Source organism: Giraffa tippelskirchi, chromosome 7 (assembly GCF_054371585.1).
Source record: "Giraffa tippelskirchi isolate mGirTip1 chromosome 7, T2T-mGirTip1v1.2.pri, whole genome shotgun sequence".
Taxonomy (NCBI): Eukaryota; Metazoa; Chordata; class Mammalia; order Artiodactyla; family Giraffidae; genus Giraffa; species Giraffa tippelskirchi.
This window is the reverse complement of record NC_137281.1, coordinates 106,747,930-106,762,422: the sequence shown is the minus strand read 5'-3', so window position 1 is coordinate 106,762,422 and position 14,493 is coordinate 106,747,930. Positions and strand designations below refer to the sequence as shown.

Genomic DNA, 14,493 nt, shown 5'->3' with positions numbered 1-14,493 from the left:
GAACAGTGGAGCCTAGATTTGGACCCCAGGGAACTAATCTCAAAAATCCTGTTCTTAACATTTATATTTTACTGCCTCTTTTCCATTTTGTCTTCAGAACTTATTACACTTTTCTGTAGCAATTTCAGTGAGTAGCTTGTCAGGCCCTATGTTGAACATTCTTTTCCCAGGTATCTTTTATTTTCTAAAATTATATATGCTAAGTTTTTGCTTTTATAAGCAATATCTGATCTGAGCAGGATATATTATTTACTACCCATTTATAAAACTTCAGGTTTTGTTTTTTTTTAACCTTTTCCCCATCTTGCTAATGAGCCTAAGTTGAAATTCTGAGTCTTTTCTTAAAACATGAAAATGTCTTTTTTCTCTTGAGGAAAACACGAAAAAAACCCAAGTCTTCCTTCACGAGCACTTTATCTATTAGATTTCTCATAACCCTATGTTTTACAATAAGTGCTTCCTGGGGATGGCCATAGACTTCAGCATCAGAATTTCACTGTTGTTTTCAGTAGACAGAAATCAGAAACTGGATATTTCCAAGGCTATTTAAGAAATGATAACTTGATGGGATTAGGGGGGATAGAGGAGAAAAGTGTGTAGAAGAGGGGACATAATGGCAAGAAGAAGCAAAAATGTATGTGATTTACATATATTCTTACTCTTAAGAATAAACTTCTGAAAATATTTAGAAAGCAGTCCTTTGAAATTAGGGTCCATCCTAGACCATTTGGGGTTCCAAGGTGGTGCTAGTGGTGAAGGACCTGCCTGTCAATGCAGGTTACACATATGAGACGTGGGTTTGACCTCTGGGTCGGGAAGATCTGCTGCAGGAGGGCATGGTAACCCACTCCAGTATTCCTACATGGAGAATCCCATGGACAGAGAGGAGCCTGGCAGGCTCTACAGTCCATGGGGTCAGAGTCGGACATGACTGAAGTGACTTAGCATGCACACTAGACTATTCATGGATGAATAAAACAATGAGCCAGGAAGGACCTCAAGATATCACCTACTTGGCACTTACAACCCAAAGTCTCACTGGAGAGCCCTAACAGAGAGGGCAGAAGGAAAAGAGGATTAAAGAAAAATTCCAAGGGCTCTGTGTAGGGGGCAGAGACAGAGGAGGCTTGAGGAAGTACAATTCTGCTTCACTGGCTATAGCTCCCTTTCCTCTGGGTAGGTCTGCCTCTACCTCAACAGAGCCATAGCATACCTTTGTTTGGCTCAGGAAAGGGCACCCCATCCTCCAGGCCAGTGGACCACAGAGTCGGGGGCTGAGTTCCAGCCCTCAGATGGCACTAGTCTAAATGAAACTGCAAGTCAGAAGCAGCTTCTACTCTTGGCGCTGTCATGAGCTGTGAGACTCTGAGTCACTCAGTCTTCTGTATCTTTAGTTTCCCTCCCCTCTAAAACATGAAGGGGCTAGCTGTCACCTAAGGTCCCTTTCTTCTTGCCAACTCTCAAGTGAAATGCAACAACCAGTTGTATATTCCAAAATGTGTCCCTGAAACACTAGGATTCTGTGGGCCTAGACAGAATCTAGACACTTGAGCCTTTAGTGTTTCTGGGATATTGCATTTTTTCTCTCTCATATTTCTGATGCATTTTTTCTTACTCTTCTTCCCCCCTACTTTTTTTTTTAATTTTTAAGGTTATTCTTTCAATTCCAAAGTGCTCTTTCTTGAGCCATCAAAAGGTCGTGCTCCACAGATCAGCCCCAGACCACCCAATGTCTACCAACAGAATGGATAAATAAACTCAGTATATTTATTCACAGAAATAAAAGAAAAAAGAAGTACTGCTGCCTAAATCAATTTGGACATGACACTATGTTGAGTTAAAGAAGACATGAAAAAGAACTTATATTTGATTGCATTTAAATGCAGCCCAAGAACAGGATAAATAGCATCACCAACTCAATGGACATGAGTTTAAGCAAACACCAGGAGATAGTGGAGGACAGGGAAGCCTGGCATGCTGCAGTCCCGGGGTCACAAAGAGTCGGACATAGCGACTCAACGACAACATGACAATAACAGTCAGAATAGTGGCCATCCTTGGGGCAAGGTTTAAGACTGCATGGAGAAGCATGGGGGAAGGGGATGTGCACCTGGAAAAGTTCTGTTTCTTGATTTGGATGCTGGTTGCCTACATATGATCACTTTGTACGGTATACTTCTGATCTGTGCATTTTTCTGGCTGTATGTAATTACTAAGTAACAAGTTCAAAGAAATAAAGCCACAGGGACACCCACTCTCTTCAAACAAAAACCATGTACTAAAACTGGGCAGCATAAGTGCTGCTAACAGAGGGGGAGAAAATTAATTACATTTCACTTAATGTGAATCAGACAAAGAACTACCTGAGAAGTTAAATGAGAAGCTTCATTAATTTTTCTAAAATCTTCATGCAGAATTTGCTTGATTTTTATAATGATTTCCTCCCTCACGTGAAAATGCGGCTATAAGGGAGTATAAAATATTGCTTTTCCATATATCTTCATATGCCCGTAAAACATTACTGCTCAAACTTCTGTAATGTCTGTGAACAAAGGAAATGGTATTAGAAAACATCTGAAAACATCAAAAGATAATCTAATTGGAATATTGAAGCTCGAAGTAGATACTTTTGGTCAAGAGTTATCATTATCGCATTAATGAAATGACCTGGTTAATGACTACATCTCTACCTAGATTCTTGCTGTATAGATAAACTCTGCTGGGTAAGGCCACATAGATGGGGAAAGGCATTCCAGAAAATGCTGTGATACAGACAACACCAAGGAAGCTCTGGGAAACAATGCCATCTCCTTTGCACAGTGTTTGGCTCATCTGTGAATGTTTCGACACAACATTTTTCTCTTTCCGTGATACAACCAGCTGTCAGACCACTGATTTCTTTCCCTTCCCCAGTGTTCTGTGATCCCTCTTTGATCAGTACTGTATACTGCATGACTGGTCCATCTGATACATATGAAAAGTGATAGGACACAATGTTCCATCAGAAGAAATTACACCACTAAATCATACAAGATAATTGGAACCACAGATTGCTTGTTTTCACTCAAAACTTAATGATAAATTCAGCCCTTACAGCTGGAGAGTCCCTCTGGACCCAGAGCATAGGGGGTAGGCATTAGCAGATCTCCCAAATGCTAGAGAACTAATTAAATATTTCTCAAATCATCCGAGTTTAGATGAAAAATGCTTCCAGCCTTTGAAATGCGAAGTGGTGGGAGGGGGGTGTAGGGGAAGAAAGGACAGTGATAAGCATCCAATCTCTGAATGCAATATTTATAACACCAAACTGGTGATCCAACACAAACGCAGGCAAGGTTTCCAGGACAGAAGCACTATTTCATGTTGTATATAGACCTTATAGTGCATCTTAGTTCTAAACCTTTTTCTCTCAACTGAGAAGACCTTATTCTTTAATTTCCACTTATAAATATAAAGCTTTCCCTACTTCAGTCTTTACCTCAATACTCATCCTTCTAAGTTTAGATTTTCCTTGCAATTCAATGCCCAGTTTTCTACTTCTTCTTTCCTCTCAAATTATCCCTTTAACTTGTTCCTACTTATTTTTATAGGCCCCCAAAGCCTCTTCCTTAGGATAATGTGCAATTCAACAGGCCCTCTCAACTACTCCCTATACCAAAGTTTAACTACAGAAGCCAACAATACCATTTTTCCTGTTTGGGTTTCAGAAAAGATATATTTTAACTAAAATTTCACCACTCATAAATTCCTTCACTAAATCTTTCCTTTCCCTCCTCCTCCACTAGATTGTTTCACACACAATTACAATGTAATCAAACATTCAAAATGTATAATTCCATAGTCATACAAAGACTTCCTAAAAATATATCATTGCTAATGTATGACACACACCCTTTATAACTCTGTTATTGGGAGTACAAGATAAAAACACACTGGAGTTTTCTTGTAAGTTGTGTTTCTTGTTTCTTGTCGAGAAAGAAGGGTAGAGGTATGTCATACAATTGCTATATCAGAAACCACAAACTGTGTTACAACAAGATTCTATTGAAGATTGTAAACACACTTAAAACTTTTTTTTTCCTTAAAAGAAGTTGTAACTGCATAAACAAAACCCAAAGCTTCTGTACTCTGCCCAAAGGACACATAATACTTAAACTGGAGGTTTGTACCTCTTAATAATGTATTTTTAATATTTTAAAATAATAATAATTACTTAACACCTCCAGTTTCCCCATAGTCTTCATCTACCAAACCAGGGCATTTATGGGGTTGGTATTAATGAGTAGTAGGAAAAATTCATCTCTCCATAAATGCAGAAAACTTTCTATCCTTTAGAAGACTTGAGGCAATATTAAAATAACTAGAGAAGGCTGGTGAAATTTAGTTCTGAACTCAGAAAACCACCTAAGGGATAATTTGCAAATGCCATCTGGGATCCAGGCAGCCTCATCAACAAAAGGGGAAACTGGTTGAGATCATACAAATCTAAAATTCACATACATTTTTACATCTGGACTGAATCTTTCCTTGGTACGGGCTTTCATGTATTAAAATAATTGTTTGCAGGTTTTAGCTTTTTTTTTTTAACCCACAGCCTCAGAAATCAAAATGGGCAACATCCAAGTTGAAAACTACAAAGAATTCCTTTATCAAAAAAGTTGGTTGTGAGACAGGACTCATTTACACTAAACTCTGAACTTGATAGCCTAGTCAAAAACAATTCTGTTTGAAACTTTCATTTCAAGCATCTGCCACAAAAGGCTACAGAGTCTATTATGTCATAAGTTTTGAAATCCAAAAGCTTTATAAGTGTAGTTAAAAGTGGAAACAAAGTTCAGAATCTCAAAAAGCTCTACACTTCCCCACCTCCCCTTCCAATTTAGCTAGTCCATTTGAATGAGTTTTTAAAGAACTTGTAGCTAAAACTTACTACCTAGCACATGGACATTTCCCTTTCAAAAGCAACAGTTTTTATCCTGGCCCATTAGGTTTTCCCGTAGAGCCAGGAGCATCTTAATTCTCAAGTTCAAATTATGCATTTGAAGCTAGTAGCTTACCCACCCCCGTTGCCCCCCAAAAAGGAGGGGGTAGAAGCAGAGACAGATTTCCTGTTCCTTAAAGTGTTTGGGGCCCTGCAAGAACTGCTGATTACTGTGGTCCATCAGTGCCAGATCTCAGGCACTCTTACAAGCAATTCAAAGTGGGGGTTTGGGGGGTGGTGGTGGAGAATTAGTTCATATTACAGACAGTCTGCTTTCTGGAAAAGATATCCCGCAGATAACTGGATAGCAGATATCCCCTGGGGGACCCTTCTCATCTAATAATACCAGAAGTCCATTTTAATATGAAATATAAATCCAATATATTTACAAACATGCTGAAAGAGCATTCAAATGTCAGCTGTCTCATATTGTGATTTTCATTTTTAACGTAATACTTCTATTTCTCAAAACCACACCCAAGGAAAAATGATTAAGTGCTAGACGTTTTTTTTACTACAAAGGACAACAGCACAGGCATCTGTTTTCCTGCCTCTCTCTTCAGTTCTTCTCCCCTCCCCCACCTTCTACCCGGCAGGCGGTTTGTAGGTTTTGGTGCCTGTTAAAATTGCTTTCCAATAGTTTCATAATGCTGTAGATTCTGAAAAACTTCTGATCCCTTAACAGTGCTGAGCCTAAACTTATGCTCTGTTCTAAGAGAAATCCAAAAGTCAAAAGCCTTTTTAATGACAGATGTATTACGGAAAATTTTCCCCACAAAGTTTTGATGCTGTGAAATATCAACTCCCTGAAATCACAGAAAGGAAATGACTTACATTCTTGGAAAATGAAGCCACTAGCAGCTTTCTCCAATAGTATTCTCTAATCCCTAAACTACACCCTGTGGCAACGGGGGAATATTTCGTGCAAGGACTAAATTTATATAGATGCTTATAAAAACCAATAAACAAACATTGCCAGGTCCCAGAGAAAAAGAGACGGAATTCTACATGAGAAATCCAGCAAGAGATACTTTTTCTGAACACTCAAAAAGGTTAGGGAGCACAAACTTGAAGTTAAAAGCAACCTGAGAACGCTTGCTGAAGTTTTCCTTCCCTGCTGTGGGCAATGCACAACTCCTGAGGGAAATACTGGTAAAACAGATTTTTGCTAGAATTCCAAACGAAAGGGATGTCAAGGAGCTAATACTTCTTTGGACACTAACTAAACAACTGCACGGCCTGAAAATTCGCCAACTTGCATCTCAACTTTAAAATGTGCTTATTTTGACAGCTTTCCATTTCTTCCTGCCTTCAAGAAAACGCCCTCACCATCAGATTATGCTGTCCCGGGACTAGAGGGCTGCTGTAATTCCCGTGGACCTCACTCGGGTGGCCCCCAGCTGTCCATCCCTGACAGCTCCTGGCCCTCCTTGGGCACAAGCTGGGGGTCTCCTCGGCCCGGAACCGGGCCTGCGCGCCGCCTGCTCCTCCAGGAACCCAAATACTGCAGGCCGCGCCCCCCACTCCCATCCCATCGAGGCCCCCTTCCGGCGTCGCCGAGCGCCAGCTCAGTCTCCAGCTCCCTCGACCAGGGACGGTGGGACAGACGCCGCGCTCAGGTCCCCTCCCGCACCCGGGCTGCCCGGGCCGGCGCGGGCACAACAGGCGGCACTCAGGAATTCAGGACTCAAGAGCTGGCCCCGCTGCCCGGGGACAGCAACAGGGCGTGACGGGCAGGCGTCCCCAGCCCGACCACCCGGGAGCCGAGCGCGAGCACCGATCCCGGGGTCGCAGCCTGCAGTCCCGGCCGGCCTCCCCCCTCGCCGCAGAGGCTGCCCGAGGCTCTGCGCCTTCCATGCTGCCCGGCTGGGCTGCCCCGGGGCCCCGTCCTCCCTTCCCGGCGTGGGCGAGCTCCGACTCGCCAGAAGCGACCTTCCTTCCAGTCCGGTGCCCTACGCCCAGAGCTGAGAGCGAGGAGGAGAAAAAAGACACGGAGAAGGGGACACCGCCTGAGCTGGGGCTCGCGACTTCTAGAAGCCCTCCAGAAGTCCCGTCCAGCCGCCGCCGCCGCCCGGCCGGCAGGGGGCAGAATGAGCGGCCGGGGCGCGGTGGCCGGTCTTGGGGGTCGGCCAGGGGAGTCCCCGGGTACCCGACTCTCTTACCTCGGAGAAGGTCCGCAGCACCGGGCATCCGACTGTTCCCAGCTCTCCTTGCCTTCCTGTCGGCGCCGCGCCTGCCCCACTCTCTCAGCCCCTTGCCCTGGGCAGCCAGACGAGCGCTCCGCGTCCGCCCCGCCCACGCCTCCCGCCCCGCCCCCTGAGGCTCCGCCTCCAGCCCGCCCCGAGGTGGCGGGGGCAGTGGCAAAGCGGCAGCAGCCCAGCGCGGAGCTCGCAACCGCACGTGGAGCGCTAGCAGGCCCCGCCCCGGGCCCAACCAAGCGTCCCGCGGAGGGGTGCCGCGAGTCGGAGGCGGGAGAAAGCTGAGCTCGCTACGCTTCCGGGGTCCTGGGGAGGGAGGCGAGCCGCAGATAGATGCTATGTTAGGACCGCAGCCATCTAGGCTCTTCCCAGCAAAACGGAGACGGAGGCGCGAGGGGACACTATCAGCTCCCCCCAGTTCTGGCCTAATGGCCCCTCTGACACCCGGCCTTCGCTCCCCGGTATCTGCCTCCCGAGCCCAGTCGGGCTAGCCGGGGGCGGCAGTTTGGCCTGAGCTTCGTTTTAGTAATTCGGAACGACGAAGGGCAGGCCACCGGGTGAGGAGGCGGTCCCAGCGGAGGCGGCTTAGCGATTCCTTACTCCCTCCAGTCCTCCTGTCCCGCACCCACCTGCCTATCCACCACTCGGGACTCCGGTCTTTCGCCGGTTTTATGCTGGATGGAGGAGGCCCCGCCGAGGAAGTCAAGCCTTCCCCGCCAACTGCCTCTCCAGGTCTTCAGGTAGACACAGCCTCTGTCCGCTGTGGTTTTAGCGCCAGTGACCTCTCGGAAATTATTTTTACCCGCTCTGCTGTCGATGGTAGCCGAGGGTAGCCGAGGGAGTGATGCAAAAGGCCAATGGAAGGTATTTTTAGGGCACTAAGACTCAAGATAGGAGATGGAGATTTTTTTGGGCCACCTTTTAATTGTTGGGTCTAGGGAAGGAGTAGGTTACGCCTTTCCAGCCAGACTGCGCCACTTGGACCAGCTTCTGGGGACTGGAGACAAGAGAGGAGAACCAGCCTCCACCTGGCCCCCCAGGCCTGCAACCCACAGAACTACCCTCTCCCTGCTCCGGGGCTTCTACCCTCCTAGGTCTTCTGTTGCCTGCTAATCCGGTGAGCCCTCGCCAGGGGCGGCAGTAACGCCCACGGGGCCCCTCACTAAGGGAGTGTTGAAGTGACAACGAGACAAGGAAACAGAGGACCTGACAAAGGACACTACCCCAAATCAGAGTTATGCTAACAGAAGCCAGCTTTAAAATTGCCCTGCTCTTTTGATCCAAACATATAGTTTGATCCAAAAATAAAGTTACCTGTTGAAGGCATGCCTCTGTGCCTTGTTTACATGGCAAAAGAAATTCCGGTTTGTGTTCACAGCCGAAGCTTACTAGGAATAGTTGTTTCATTCACAGCTTTTACATTTTGGGAACAATGACATTAGAACTGAATATTGGGGATGGTGATCTTTTTTGTCTTTCCACAATCTATAATCCATTCGGAGCTTATTTCGGATAAAGCAGAACAGTTTCTAAGGCTATTGCACTCATGATTTAAAGTCATGACTCCATTGTGGGAAGGAGGACAAGAACTATGTTCCAAGGACTGCCGTTTGAATTAGTTGTGTTTAATTAATAGACTAAATTTAAAAATTTGTTTAGTAGTTGATTACAACGTTGACATTTAAAAGTGGAGGTTTATACTTTTTCCTCTCATTTTTGTCTTTAATATGCATTCAGAATCAGTGCATATTGAACAACAGTTGACAAGGTCTTAATTTGATATCTAATGAGATAACCTAAATGTTCATATGTGAAGATAAATGAGACAAGTGAGGAATATAACACTATCATGGAAAACAGTTCCTAAATCTGATTATTTTTTTCATGCTTCATGCATAAAAATGTAGCAGATAAAAAATAACATTGGATTGTGAAGCATTGCTGCAATTTGAAGTAGTTAGGTAACCCAGGGAGTAAAATATTTTAAACCATCTTTTAAAAACATGTGTTTAAGATTGGGTTTATTGTCTAGGATTTGATTATAGCAAAATTTACTATATGAATTTTAAAAATCATAATAATCGTGTTATTAGTATGAATACCATGATAAACATAGACTTTTCACATCCTATACTGTACAAACTAAGTACTTTAAAATTCTTAAAAATCAGTTTTATAAACCCCTGAAACAACATAAAATTCAGAAAGGACTACTTTGGAAAACAACACAATCCACTCAAGATGGAACTGGAACTGAGAAAGGATTAGTTGTTTTAGGTGTTTCTTACCACAGGAAACGTTTTTCTGTGCTTATTATAATAAATAATGCAGTTTTGTAGGTAATTAAAGTTATATTTTATGATTCTCTTTGATGTTTAGATATAGATTTATTTTCATTGGTATAATGAGATGTTTTCCTAAAAATGAGATGTTGACCATCAAGTGAAACATTATCCTAAAACACATCTTAAACTTTCTCCATAGCAATATAAATATTGTATGTTTTTGCTTTAGTTTTCGGAGAAGGCAGTGGCACCCCACTCCAGTACCCTTGCCTGGAAAATCCTATGGATGGAGGAGCCTGGTAGGCCGCAGTCCATGGGGTCGCTAAGAGTTGGACACGACTGAGCGACTTCACTTTCCCTTTTCACTTTCATGCATTGGAGAAGGAAATGGCAACCCACTCCAGTGTTCTTGCCTGGAGAGTCCCAGGGACGGGGGAGCCTGGTGGGCCACCATCTATGGGGTCACACAGAGTCGGACACGACTGAAGCGACTTAGCAGCAGCAGCAGCAGCTTTAGTTTTATTAGGAAGAAGTTATTCGCCCCATAAATTTATTTATTGAGTGCTCCCTTACACAAGCACAGGGTTAGACTCTGGGATTTAAACCTAAAAGTAGCATCTTATTATAGTTTGAGGGAACCGATGAACTTTATGCTTGGTATAGTAGAGATATGCAGGAGGGATAATGGGAAGGCCAAGAGAGGGCTTCAGACATACCTTGTCAACTGAGATGGGAAGGATGAATGAAAGTTTGAGAACAAGTTGGTTGAGGTAGTGTTTCTCAAACTTGGTAGCACATTGCAACCACCTAGGGATTTTAAAAACTCATGATGCCTGTGTTCCAGGAATATGATTTAATTAGCCTAGGATATGATCTGGACTTGGGGATGTTTTCAAGATGCCCATATTATTCTATGTGGAGACACATGTGGGAACTATGGGTTACAGTATCTCAGGAAGAGAGCACAGAATGAGCAGGTGCACGGAGGCATAGTTTTAAAGGACAATGGCTGTAGCCTCATTTTGTAATTGAACATGCTTAAGCTTTGGTGGGTGATAGTTACACATTTTTATGTAAGAAACACAGTTACATAGAAAATGAAGAGACGTGAACTGCTATAATTTACATCCCTATACAAAGTATTTTCCAAACACCAGAAGAGTACCTTAAGAATTAAGATCAGTTCAGTATGTTAGAAGAAAATAATTTAGTTCTTTTTCATCTTTTACACATAATTCAAGAGAATTTGGAACTTACAGTATGTTTTAATGCTGAAATATAAATTCTAGTCAAAGGGAGGAGCCAGTAAATTGACATATTAGCTTTTAAAGAATACTTTCTCCAAATTAAATTCTGTTCATCATTCTGACTGAAGGTCATAATAAAGAAATTAGGCTCCTTTTTCTCTTTGGTAATTACTAAAGTTCATTGAAAAAGCAAAACTATTGATTTTAAAGCAAATAAATTTAAGTCCTGCTCGAAGGTCTTAAATATCCCTTTGCATGCATGCTAAGTCACTTTTCCAACTCTTTTTGACCCTACTGACTGTAGCCCACCAGGCTCCTCTGTCCGTGGGATTCTCCAGGCAAGAATACTGGAGTGGGCCGCCATGCCCTCCTCCAGGAGATCTTCCCAACACAAGGATCAAACCCAAGCCTCCTGTAATCCATCCATTGCAGGTGGATTCCTGCCCAAATGTCCCTTTAGCTAACATATATTACTTTGAAAGAAAAAAGAATCACACATGGAAACAAACAGTACAGGGATGTAGTCCTGGTTTTCACTGACAAAAACTCAAAGTGTACTCATTATTCTCAGCTAGTATATAACTTATGTTGTGTAAAATAAAACACCAAAAGAGATTTTAATTCTCAAGGGAAGTCAGGAGACTTGATTAACAGTCATTTAATCCTGCTGTCTCGTTATTATGTACTAGGAGTCCCTAACCAGGAATAGAAAGAATTATAACTGACCTCTGAACAACACAAGTTTGAACTGCATAGGTCTACTTATATGTGAATTTTTTTTCCACTAGTTAACACTACAGTACTACAGGATTTTACAGTAGTCATGTATGGATGTGAAAGATGGACCATCATTAAGAAGGCTGAGTACCAAAGAATTGATTCTTTTGAACTGTGGTATTGGAGAAGACTCTTGAGAGTCCCTTGAACTGCAAAGAGATCAAACCAGTCAATCCTAAAGGAAATCAATCTTGAATATTAATTGGAAGGACTGACGCTGAAGCTCTAATACTTTGACCACCTGATGCAATGAACCAACTCATTAGAAAAGACCCTGATGCTGGGAAAGATTGAAGGCAGGAGGAGAAGGGGACAACAGAGAACAAGATGGTTGGATGACATCATCAACTCAATGGACATGAGTTTGAGCAAGCTCCAGGAGATGGTAAAGGACAGGGAAGCCTGGTATGCTGCAGTCCATGGGGTCACAAAGAGTCAGACACAACTGAACAACTGAACAACAACAGGATCCACTGTTGGTTCAACTGGCAGACATGGAACTGCAGATACAGAGAAACCACACATATGGAGGAACTGAGGGTATATGTATATACTTGGAGGGCCAACTATAAGTTTTACATGGATTTTTGACTGCATGGAGGGTGGGTGCCCCTACACCCTACCCCACCCCTTGTTGGTCAAGCGTCAGCTGTATTTTGTAGAGGCAGCACAGCACTGGAATTAATATTATGTACCAATCTAACTCAGGAAGATTTACCTTTACCCAATTTACAGATACAAAATTGAAAAAAATTTAAATTCATTACATTCTGTTCTCTTGGCCATCAAGTTTTGAGACACTATTTTAAAATAGTTTAACTTGATTATCCTGGGACAAACTTTGGTTTTAATATAGTATATAGAAGTTTATAGGAGACATATTTGAAGAGTTACTTTCTTTCTATTCCAGTATGGTTTTAGTTTCACCACAAACACCACATTCCGGTTCCTTGAGGGCTTGAATACTTGAATACTCCAGACAAAAGTTTCCGTAAGACTGGGGTGAGGGGGGGCATTACGGGGGCTCACAGGCCAGGCCATTCACTCTTCAGGAGAGGCTGTTCTAAGGGGTGTAGGGGAGACATGAGCTACAAGAGGTAGGACAGCCAGCCCAGCATGGAGAACTGCCCTGAGGTTTTCTAGTTGAAAGGCACAGTGACAACGGCAGTGCTGGCTTGAGGGATACTGCTGCCCACTAAAACAGGGTGAGGGATTAAGTGTGAAAAGAGCACTGCTGCCTTATGCGTGGGCTTCACATTCTAGAGAAGATTGAGGACAGGCAGAAGGGCCCTTGAACAAAAAAAAATGTCTAGCAGAAAGAACAAGATAAGGGGGAGACTCCTTACAGTATAAAACCTGATGTATGTCACTCATATGTTTATGCTATAGGCCATTAAAGCCCCAGAGCAGTTTTTCAGCCCAGATTCCTTGATTACTCTACAAAAAGCTAAAAGAAAATATTCCTAAGCCTTAGAGATGGGAGGCAACACCCTCCACTCCCTATTGGGGGAGACAGATGAGAAAGGAGAGGAAGTAGGACTCTGGCAACAGACTGGTTACTCTGAGTTATGCCTCCGTCACACTCCGATGATTTTTATCTTGGGTGGCATCCTAGGTGGCATCACTTTCAAACAGAAATGGTAACAGTACAGATGTCACTGAAATTCTCTTCTATATGTAATGCCATCTTACTGATTTGTGCCCGAGACACATGAGACATACTGAACTAGAATGGGGAAACAAACACAGACTTACAGCCTGGTCAATGCTGGTCTTCTTGATGGAAATTCCATTTATGAAGAAGATTATGAAATCTGTCTGGTCTGTTTTAATTTGGTTACCTTAAGTAGATTGTAGGCATAACAAATGTGCTCTTAAGCTTGATTTTAGTTGCTTAAAAAGTAATGAGGGACAAAGGTGCAAATAAGATGTAGTTGCTCTGGAATTTCACGGGAAATTCACTGAGGCTAAAGAACTTTGTTGAAGGTTTCCAAGAGACATCCTACCCATCTGCAGTGGCTTGGATTTTGGCTATAACACAAGGTCCTGGCCTTCTGGTTACATTAACTGGTACAATAAAAAGGAAAAAGTATTTATGAACACCCATATTAGAGCACTGTTTCCCTTGCACCTGATCCTAGTTTAGAAACAAAACCTACATTCACTCTTGTTTGGCTTGGCTGTGGAACTTCAATGCCAAAAAAATCTTAAGAAATTCTTATACAGGCAAAGCAATGGTTCCATTTTTCTTTTTCAAGGGTAGCCTAATGTATCATTTTATTAGCCTAAACAGAATTCTTAGGCTCCAGTTCTTTGAGGAAGGAACACTGGTAGTTAGACTATGGCGTTGGAATTAGGAATCACGGATTTTAGATTGTTCCCAAAGGACCTCAGACTCCAAAGTTCAGTTTTGACAGGCCAGGAGAATAAAGTGCTGGTTAGTAGCACTCTTAACTAGATCCAGCTTTGAAGGTAAGACCCTTTGGGGTTGGGGGAGAATAGGCTTTCTTAAACTTGCTTTCTGTTAAAAACTTTTAATAAAGTATTTGTGATTCATTTATAATTAAGCCAAATATTCTATGTGATTTCTTGAGCAGAAAAACAGAATCATCAAATTAATGATTTTCTCTTCTGCCAGTAGTTCTATATTGGACAATAATTTTTGTCACTTTAACTCCAATTTCTTAAAGGATAATGAGGATACATACCTTGATAATTTCATAGACATACAGACAATATACAAATGAATATAAAATATTTTATCATCACTCTTTTTGGTAGCATTTTCACTATCTGAAATTATTTATAAATATGTTCACTTGTTTGTCAACTGTCTCTCTGTTTAGAATGTAAGCTTCATGTGAGCACAGATCTAACCTCTCTGACTGTCATGGCCCCAGCATCTAGGACAGTGTCTGGTACATATTTGTTGAATAAATGAATCCCATAAACTATGTAAGAAGGGTATGTGTGTGTGTGTGTGTGTGTGTGTGTACACAGCTGCC

The 14,493-nt window shown here is 42.6% G+C and overlaps 1 protein-coding gene across 39 annotated transcripts in view; it reads right to left on the bottom strand.

Moving 5' to 3' along the window:
• Window positions 1-14,493, bottom strand: part of FRMD6 (FERM domain containing 6) — a 384,502-nt gene that overhangs the window by 78,250 nt on the left and 291,759 nt on the right. For 6 of the 39 annotated variants that reach the window (XM_081507318.1, XM_081507325.1, XM_081507279.1 and 3 more), the window contains exon 1: window positions 7,144-7,227. The exons of the other annotated variants lie outside the window; for them this stretch is intronic. The gene's annotated coding sequence lies outside the window, so the exon portion shown is untranslated. Of the gene's footprint in view, window positions 1-7,143; window positions 7,228-14,493 lie in introns of those variants that run through there. 39 annotated transcript variants of the gene reach the window in all.